The sequence below is a fragment of the Podarcis vaucheri genome (assembly GCF_965113315.1).
Source record: "Podarcis vaucheri genome assembly, chromosome: 17".
Lineage (NCBI taxonomy): Eukaryota > Metazoa > Chordata > Lepidosauria > Squamata > Lacertidae > Podarcis > Podarcis vaucheri.
Genome location: NC_138755.1, coordinates 25,252,098 through 25,262,714, shown reverse-complemented (window position 1 = coordinate 25,262,714; position 10,617 = coordinate 25,252,098). Strand labels below are relative to the sequence as shown.

The following is a 10,617-nucleotide window of genomic DNA, read 5'->3' as shown; positions in this document are numbered from 1 at the left end:
GGGGAGAGCTGTGCCACTTTGCGGGTGGCATCCCCCCTTCCCCTTTGTGGGTGGCATCCGCCATCGGTGGCTCACTCTGCCCCTGGCTGCAGGGCGTGCACGCCGCTCCATGCACCTCAGCGGCTATACCATGCCTGGGAGGACACCCTCCATGCCCCGTCCCCCTCGGGAGTGTGCCTGCCCTGGGCAGCACAGGCATATTCTCCGCCGCTGATAACAGGATGCTCCCACCAGCAGAAAAAGGCATGGTTTTTCTCTGATTTGATATTCCCTCGTAGCCCCTTTAGCCCTTGAAAATCTGCTCCAGAGAGTTGGGGATCCTCTAAAGCAGCATAAGAGCCACTGCAGGGGTGGCAGTGAAAACTGCACCCCAGTTTCCCCACAAATAGAAGGAGTACTTCTGCTGTATCCCCAGCCTCGGCCACAATCAAGCATTTAAGTGGGCAGGCATTGAGGAGCAAAACTGTCAACACAACCGAGAGGGGAAATCCAGAAGGCACCATATGCAACATTGAAATTTAAGTAAATTAGGGTTCTCACTACATTACTTTCAGGAAAAGTCATTTCAGGGTTGCCTTACGTGTCGCTCTTGCATGTGCTCACCTGCCTGAGTGTCGATAAATTGTGGGTTCCACCGGACTTCCATGGCTTTCCTTCTAGTAAAAAAGGTGTCGGTACTCACCAGGAAGTTGTTATACTAAGTGCCACACTTTTAACCAGTACTTTTCTTCTACCAAAAATATATATGCCGGTACTGTGTACCCTTGAGTACCCCCAGAAGAAGAAGAAGAAGCACTGGGTCCTACAATTTGTGAGTGGGGCTAGAATTAGCATCTTGTTTGCCTTGGCTGCATATGAGCAGGAGGCAAAAGGAGCACAATTCACCAGTGCTACCGTCCACCTAACAATGATTTTATCTTATTTCTAGCATGGGAATTGATTTCCATTGTGGAGTGGGGGAGAAATAATAGAAGATGGTCCTTGTTCACATGCAAAGAATGGCTGATCACTGAAGACAGAGCATGAATCGCTAGAGCAGCAGTGAAATTTTGCCTGTTTCCTTGGCTGTAATCTGCTGCTTCTGTATTAGTTACATGAACATCTGGTGCGCATAGCGATTAAATAGCTACAGATGGAGGCTAGGCAAGGATGAAGAGGCAATTTGACATTAATGGATTTAGCACCTCTGAAGCATCGGGCTCTGTTTACACATTCACTGTGGGGACCAGATGAACAAGAAGCATACTGGCTTCTGCTCACCCTTGGCTTAAAATGATCTCCTCCCCAAATAAGCTTCCCGAGGCTCTCTGAGTGAACGGAAACCTGGGAAGCTGCCTTATACAGAGTCAGATCATTGGCCCAACTTCTTTTTTCTTCTTTGGCGATCACTCATAGCTGAGTGAGATTGTAAGTGGTCCGTGTTTCAAAAGCATACAACTAGCTGAGTATTGTCCAACAAGCCCAAATGGCTGAGTAGAAGAGAAGAGTTTGGATTTGATATCCTGCTTTATCACTACCCAAAGGAGTCTCAAAGCGGCCAACAATCTCCTTTCCCTCTCCTCCCCCACAGCAAACACTCTGTGAGGTGAGTGCGGCTGACTTCAGAGAAGGGTGACTAGCCCAAGGTCACCCAGCAGCTGCATGTGGAGGAGCGGGGAAGCGAACCTGGTTCACCAGATTACAAGTCCACTGCTCTTAACCACTACGCCATGCTGGCAGAGTATTGTCTGCTTTGTCAGTGGCTCCTCAGAGTTTCAGACAAGAGTCTTTCCCAGATGTAATGGAAGATGCTGGGACTAAACCTGCTCTGTCACTGAACTAAAGCCCATCTAAGTGGACGCTGTTTAAAGGTTTTAACAGCAACAGAAAGACTGCAGGTCAAGTATAGACATATTTAAATCAGATCACGAAAAAGAACCAAGCTGGTGAAAAAGAAATGCTTCTGTGCCCCGGTTTAATCCATACATCATGAAATCATTATGCATACATGCATATGCATTCATTAGCAAGAACTTAATAGAAATTCAAGTGATAGTAAATTGGTCAGGAGATACAATCCACCACCCCAGTCCAACTAGGAATACAGCAGACAGATTACAGATGTTGCTCATTTTATAAGACACTTCAGTGACTTTGTGTGTTTGGAGGCATAACTGCAAATATTAGTTTTTTCTGTATTTTTGTTGGAAGCCCCCAGAGTCACTGGGGCAACGCAGTCAGATAGGCAGGGTAAAGGAAATAAATTTTTATTGTATTGTTATATAAGCAGTTGAGACCAGGTTTATCTAAAGCACTTACCCTTCTCTCAGGAAGACTGACCTAACCTTTTTGAACAGGTCAACTCAGTAGCTGAGAAGAAGTGGAGTTACAAAGATGCTAATCTGCCCCCACCTCACTCCATTGTATTAGATTACTAGGAAAGATGCACCTTTTCTACCAATCTCTCTTTGAGGAGGTGAGGTTAAGATGTTTTAAATTAATCTGTTGTGCTTTCCTTTTGTTCGGCTTGTTTTATGACATTGCTCTTTCGTTACTGCTGCTGCTGTTAGGTTTCCCCACCCCCCCATTCATCCTAATTCCAGGTTCCTGCACCTATCCTTCTAAATTCTGCAGATTACTTTTCTAGGGGCAACTCTATGAGGTATGCAATTTTCATTTTATAAAAGTGCTCCCCACAAAGTCACAGGGAGACATGCAAATCCCCTTTAGCCTCTCGCCAAATCAAATTTGTCCCAGTAAAACAACAGGGGAGACTAAATGATTATTTTCTTTAGCCACTCCTGTGGCAAACTACTAACAAGAAAACTTATAAAATTTTATTTCTGAAAGTTCACTGGCTTTTTTTCAATATTCACCCAATTCGGGGGGGGGGGGGAGTAATGAATAGTTTCTTTTTGAAAATTCTTGCCATATTTTAATGTCCAGACCAAACTCTTGGGCCTATTTGTATTTTGGCAGATGCTACCCACTCAGGAGGGATATGCCTGAAAATTCCATCCATTTATACCATATGGGAAAAATTATACCTATTTTTTTGTGTGAGGGTTTGCCTACTATAGTGAAGCAGGAAGCTTCATTTTTTTTTCTTCTGCAAACCCTGAGCTGCATCAGGCCATCTCAGAAACAATTGGACCAAATGCACTTTTTTTTCTGAAGCATGGGCTGTACCAAATCTTGTGCATAGTGCCTACCCCTAAAAAACAAAAAGTTTTTAAAAACCATAAAAGTAGATAACAAAGCTTTTAAAAAGCAGAACCTTTTAATAAAACAGCAGATGTTCCTCAAGCAAAAGCTAAGTGTCTTTACCCTCTGGCAAAAGTCAGGCAGTTCCTCTAAGGGGAGGCAAGAAAGCTATACCCCCATTCCACACCTCCCATCAATATTATGAAGTTGCAACAGTAGAAATAAATGCATTCACGTACATTTCCTGTCTTATTTTTATTTTTTATCAGAATCAGAAGCCAGTGCATGATGCTATACATCACTGAAATGCTCTCATTCTTCCAAGGTGTGGGAGCTCTGCCAGTCCTGAAAGCTGTTCGTTGGCAAAATCTGCCATGTGGAAAAACATAAGTCATTCTTTTCTTGTCCCTTTTTTTTTTTTTTACACTGAGAATCCCCATATCCTTTAAAAGCATTAAATTAATCACAGACCTTTAATTGGAGCTGGCCATATGATTGCAAATCGGTTTCTAAACCCTGGTGAAAAAGGAATGACAGCCTAATTCATTAGATGCCCTGCTGGCATTGTTGGGCCTGATGGCTTCTTTTTCCTTATTATTCCAACAGCCGTTTGTGTCAGCAGTATCCAAGGATACCTATATTTGCATGGAATTATAGGTTCCGTTGCTTTTCTGAAGTCGCCATCACACAGTGGGAAGTGGTGTAGTGGTTAAGAGTGGTAGACTCGTAATCTGGTGAACCGGGTTCGTTTCCCCGCTCCTCCACATGCAGCTGCTGGGTGACCTTGGGCTAGTCATACTTCTTTGAAGTCTCTCAGCCCCACTCACCTCACAGAGTGTTTGTTGTGGGGGAGGAAGGAAAAGGAGAATGTTAGCCGCTTTAAGACTCCTTAGGGTAGTGATAAAGTGGGATATCAAATCCAAACTACGGTACTCCTCCTCTTCTTCTTCTTCATATTAACTATAAAAGGTAAAGGGACCCCTGACCATTAGGTCCAGTCATGGCCGACTCTGTGGTTGCAGCACTCATCTCGCTTTATTGGCTGGGGGAGCCGGCGTACAGCTTCCAGGTCATGTGGCCAGCATCACTAAGCCGCTTCTGGCGAACCAGAGCAGTGCACGGAAACGCCATTTACCTTCCCGCTGGAGTGGTACCTATTTATCTACTTGCACTTTGATGTGCTTTCGAACTGCTAGGTTGGCAGAAGCAGGGACTGAGCAACGGGAGCTCACCCCGTCGTGGGGATTCGAACCGCCGACCTTCTGATCGGCAAGTTCTAGGCTTTGTGGTTTAACCCACAACACCACCCGCGTCCTTATTAACTATAACTTACACTGAACTGCACCAATCAGGAGCAGAATGGCCTCCAAGACAAAATGTGATTATGCATGTTTTGCACACCTTACAAAGGGATGCTGGGGCTGGTATGTGGGATTTCGTTATAACTGTCTTAACATATGAGAGGGTGGGATGGCTGGAGTTATGCAGGCAAATTCTGGCCTGCATTACAGGTCGCAAAATAAACACTTTTGATATGCATTCAAGCCTACCTTAATTGAAACAGAGTGTCAGGCAGTTTCTACCTTTAATAGCTGCATTTGGCAAACATACAGAACTGCCATCAAAACTCAAATAGGGTGGGAATCTGAAGAGCTCCAAAATAAGGGACACATCACTGAGACCATTAGAAGGTGACACGTTGAGAGCATCAGAATATTCATGGTACTTGAAGTAGAATAGTCAAATCTTGAAATGCATTAAAATTGGACTTAAATAGGAACACTGCATTTCAACACTAAATAAGGAACTGTTTCTAAAAATAAAGAACAGAAAGGAAGCCTAAGGACAGAATGCTTTTATTAGCATCTGCTCAGAATGCTTCCCTTGTTATGTTGAAGCTATGGTCCTCTGGGTGTTGTTGGACTACAACTCCCATCATCCATGACCATGGTCTGGATTATCTGGGGCTAAAGGTATTTGGAGTCCAGCAACATTTGGTTTCCTACCTTTGCCATAGAATCCTGGGAACTGCAGTTCTTTTTAAGGGTGCAGATGAAAGTTTTCAGAAGATCCCTATTCCCGTCACTGGGCTACAGTTCAAAGAGTGGTTTAACAATCAATCCCTCTTCCTAAGGAACTCTAAGAATTGTAGCACTGTGAGGAGAACAGAGGTCATTTAACAACTCTCAGAGTTACATTTCCCAGGAATCTTTGGGGGAGTCGTGACTATTCAAAGTGGTATGGTACTGCTTTAAATGCATAGTGCAGATGGGGGCTTTGTTTGCTTGTCAATTAGTGTGTGTTGGCTGCTTTTTTGACATTCTGTTTCTTGGGGAGGAGATGTAGCTACACTACATAAAAAAGATAATTGTATTGAACTGGAGCGTTGCAGGAGGGGGCTTCACAAAGTATAGTGCTCCCTGACTTAAAAAGCTCCCCGAATAAAGAAAACTTGTACATCAAGGGGGGAGGCGGAACTTGGGCAGAATCCTTCTCCTTCAAGTGGTTCTGCTCAGTGTGCAGCTTGGATGTGCTGGCACACCCTGAAGATTCCCACTCGTATCCTGCGAGAGAAAGTGAGACGCTTAGATCCGTTAAGACTTAAACATTCCTTCAGTACATAAAAAATGCCTGCGTGTTCTGACGTGTTGGCCATTTTGTTTTCGCAAGGACTATATTTAAACGTAAGGTTATTGTAACATACAAATCAACACAAATAGACTCGAGTGCATCTGTATTTTGCTCTTGAGCAGATGGAGTCCCCGTCTGCCCACATGTCACTGGCACAAAAGGCATAACGGATAATAGCAGAAGTATGACGGCTTAGTGCATAAGAAGGCTATTATTATACGGTAACGGTAATAAGGTGACACTGCTAGCAAGCGGAGCTTCTCCATATGGGATCATTGGATACTCTCTTATGGAGATTTGAAATGGAACTTAATTAGGCCTCGGTAGAAAAGTACTTCTTTCTTTCTTTCTTTTTGCCTTTTTTTTTTCAATATATAATCTTCTTCGGTCTCTGGGGTAGGGAGATGAAGTTGCTCAAACTAAATGAGTGGGGGGGGAAGGAAGGTAAGGAAGCAAATTCAAACGCAGAAGGAGAAGGGTACTGCGCTGTAGCAGCCATAAGTGTAATTATTCTCTAGGAAATTACATAGGATGAAAGACCTCCACCCCTCTCTCTTCTTGCAGAAGAACAAAAAGGAGGGAGAACTTGGGGGGGGGAGATAATGGCTTTGTAACAAGAAGCCCCAACTTTCCTTGAAGGACAGTACAGGGAAATAGAATGAACTTCAAATTATCTAGGGCAGAAGCGGGGAACCTCAGGGCTGTAGCCCTTCAGGTATCCCTCTTGACCCTTGGGACTCTCACTAGGCTTTGCCTCACTAGGTCAAAACCACATGTTATGCAGCCACCTTGAGCCAACCTCTTGTGAGTGATACCTTTGCCATCACACCCACCCTGAGGAAAACTCAAAACACCACTTTAAGTTAGGGAAAAGGCTATTTTATTATTTAAACTTGAGGATCTGCAAAGAAAACCAAGACTTGATCCAAGACTTGATCCGCAGAAACTGCTGCTTGCCTTCTATCACTGTGCCATTGAGAGCGTGCTCACTTATGGCTTATGAGTGTGGTACGGAAGCTGTACTACCCGGGACAGGTTGGGGTTGTGCAGGGTTGTTAAGGCAGCAGAGAGCATTGTTGGCTGCCCACTCTCCACCTTAGAGCACATTTATGCCACAAGGTGCCATAGGAAGGCACTGGACATAGTAAAAGATCCATCGCATCCTGGTCACTGTCTCTTCGAGCTCCTGCCGTCGGGACGGAGATACAGGACGATGAAGGCAAGAACGAACTGTCTTAAGAACAGCTTCTTCTCCAGAGCGATCTCGGCCCTGAATGGGAAGCCTGGACTTTGAAAGTCATCTAATCTCCCTTGCTGTATTATACTGTATTGTTTTAATTAGTGTTTTTATAGTTGTTTTGATTTTGTGTGGAGTGCCCTACCTGGGTGGATGGAGCAGCCAAGTAATTTCGTTGTCCCCGAGAGGGGGCAATGACAATAAAGATATATTATTATTATTATTATTATTATTATTATTATTATTATTATTCTACCAAACAAAACCTAGTCCAAGCAGGAAAGCTCCCTACTTAGGGGGCGGGATCATCTCCCTCCCTACTCACAGCTGTCCATGGAGGCGCAGGTCAATTCTGTGTCCAGGGCAGCTGTCTACCAGCTCCATCTGGTATGCAGACTGAGACCCTACCAGCCTGCAGACTGTCTTGCCAGATTGGGGCATGCTCTAGTTATCTCCCACTTGGACTACTGCAATGCGCTCTACGTGGGGTTACATGTGAAGGTGACCCAGAAACTAAAACTAATCCAGAATGCGGCAGCTAGACTGGTGACTGGGAGTGGCCACCGAGACCATATAGCACCAGTCTTGAAAGACCTACATTGGCTCCCAGTACGTTCCCAAGCACAATTCAAAGTGTTGGTGCTGACCTTTAAAGCCCTAAATGGCCTCAGCCCAGTATACCCGAAGGAGCGTCTCCACCCTCATCGTTCTGCCTGGACACTGAGGTCCAGCTCTGAGGACCTTCAGGTGGTTCCCTCACTGCGAGATGTGAGGTTACAGGGAACCAGGCAGAGGGCCTTGTCGGTGGTGGTGCCCTCCCTGTGGAATGCCTTCCCATCTGATGTCAAGGAAATAAACAACTATTTGACTTTTAGAAGACATCTGAAGGCAGTCCTGTTTAGGGAAGTTTTTAATGTTTGATGTTTTATTCTGTTTTTAATCTGTTGGGAATCACCCAGAGTGGTGGGGGAAACTCAGTTGGATGGGTGGGGTATAAATATTAGTAGTAGTGGTAGTAGTAGTACTAGTATTTCCTGAGGCGATGAAAGTCACTACCTGTGCCCTGAAGCAAGGAATGGGATAAATTCTTCCTCCTGGCTACACGAGCTCTGGGTCTGTGAATCAGATAACTGCACTGTAGCCCCACTGGTTCACGGTTCACCCCAACGTGCATGCCTGGTCGACAGGCACCCTTGTCACCCACTAAGCAGATACAGTGAGGGGCAATACCAGAGTTCCCTGTCCCATAATGCTTCATGATTAAAGATCCTCAGATCATAAACTGTATTTCATGCCCAGACTAAAGGCCAGAATAACAAGAAATTATACCACTCCAAGAATTATTCCCAACAATGTGGAGCAGGTGAAATTATGGGCCAATTAGAGGCTCCCCGCAAAATTCCTACTCAGCCTCTGCAAAATGGAGAGGCATCACAAGAAAAAAAGGGGTGAGGTTTTGGAAGGGAGGAGGAATATATATCCCTTCTCCCTCTCCATCTGAACTGGGCAGTTGTCCACTCATGACACCCCAAAACTCCTCCCCAGGTAGAAATCACATGAGTTTTCCCCTGCAGTGACTGGGGTGTGGCAAATTCACGCCCAAATAAGGTTTAAAATGAGGGCTTTTGGGGGGCAAGTTAAATTTTCCCGACTGGATATCAGTGTGTGGGTCCTTGATTTGAAGCAGCCTTGTTCGGGGGTGAGAAAAATGTAATAGAATTCTAGAGGTGGGCAGAGGGTGGAGGAAAGTCATCTGTCCTGGAGTTCTAGGATCTTGTTTGCATCTCACAATTGGATTAGCCCATAGTACCACGCCAGAAGGGCCTGAAGGACAAAGTATACATTTTAATGAAACACTCATAAATGTCAGAGAAGCAATCCTATTTCATCCTTTTGTGCCAGCACCTGGAACCAACACAGATTTTATATATAAAGGCAGACAGAAAGAAATGAAATTAGTTGTCTATTGCTACCGAGACAGCTGAATTATTACAACACAAGGAATTAAGATGCCCTAACAGATTTGCCTAGTTCCGGGCAGCAAGAAAACAAAAGGCTGAGTATCTCCTGTCAGGCCTTCCATCTAAGTAGAATGTGTGTGTGTGTGTGTGTGTGTGTGTGTGTCATTTTAGCCTGAATTTTTAAAATGAGAACATAGCTGAACTATATTGAAAGTCTAGCCATGCTTTATGATATGGCTGTTTGGATAAAGAGTGTGGCATTCTTTCCATTCACAATTTTATTTCTACTAGGCAGTGCTTTTTTTCCTAGAAAAATAGGTGCTGGTACACACTATGAAGTTGTCACAGTAAGTGCCACACTTTTTAACAACAAAAAAGAGGTGCCAGTACTATGTGCCCTTGAGTACTCCCTGGAAAAAGCACTGCTATTAGGCAATATATAAATCTAAGTAAATCTCTCTCTCTCTCTCTCTCTCTCTCTCTCTCTCTCTCTCTCTCTCTCTGTGTGTGTGTGTGTGTGGTGTGTGTGTGTGTAATTACTTACTTAGGTAAAGGGACCCCTGACCATTAGGTCCAGTCGTGACCGACTCTGAGGTTGCACGCTCATCTCGCTCTATAGGCCGAGGGAGCCAGCGTTTGTTTGCAGACAGCTTTCAGGTCATATGGCCAGCATGACTAAGCTGCTTCTGGCGAACCAGAGCAGCACACGGAAATACCGTTTACCTTCCCACTGGAGCGGTACCTATTTCTCTACTTGCACTTTGACATGCTTTCGAACTGCTAGGTTGGCAGGAGCAGGGACTGAGCAACGGGAGCTCACCCCGTCATGGGGATTCAAACCGCCAACCTTCTGATCGGCAAGTCCTAGGCTCTGTGGTTTAACCCACAGCGCCACCCGCGTCCCTAATTACTTATTTGGTTACTTCTAAAATCTAATGCTGCACAGAATGGCATTTGATCCAGTGGAGGGATGTCAGGGACCATGCTGAGGAGGAATGGTGGGAGCCTCCCCCTCCCCCTGATCCTGAATCTTCCCAGGAGCAGGATGACAGTATAGATTTGGAACAGTGGTTTGCAGAGGGACACAGTTCAGAAGGGAGAAGCTGGGAAGTACTGGATGGGGAACAGCTAGGAGGAGAAGCACTGGGGGAGAGAAAGTTAACAGATTCACTTTCTCTGGAAAGCATTCATCCACTCAGCCCAAGGTCAAAAAGAGCAGATAAGGTAGCAGCACAGAAAGCACAGTGGTTACAAAAGCAGGTTACCAGATGCGGCAGTGACGTGGGTGACTAGGGAAGAAGTGGGTGGAATCCTTAATTGGGAGCATCACCATTCCTAGGAAATGGATTCTTTGTTCTCTCACTGTGAATGTTAAAGTTTCTAACTGGTAAGAAGGCTCCTTTCTCTTTGCTCTGCTTATTTACTGCCAAAGAGGGGAGGCAGCTGATTGCCCGAAGCCTGACTAGGTATATCCTAAGAACCATAGAATCAAAGAATTTCAGAGTTGGAAAGGACCCTGGGGACCTTTGGTCCAACCCCTTGCAATACAGGAATTTCAGCTAAAGCATCCATGACAAATGGCCATCCAACATCTGCTTTAAAACC

The 10,617-nt window shown here is 45.0% G+C and overlaps 1 long non-coding RNA gene across 1 annotated transcript; it reads left to right on the top strand.

The window, feature by feature from the left end:
• The first annotated feature begins 6,794 nt into the window (after window positions 1-6,794).
• Window positions 6,795-7,275, top strand: LOC309522439. Its single transcript, XR_014215099.1, has 2 exons — window positions 6,795-7,169; window positions 7,211-7,275. It is a non-coding gene; the product is annotated as an uncharacterized lncRNA (long non-coding RNA).
• The last annotated feature ends 3,342 nt before the right edge of the window (window positions 7,276-10,617 follow it).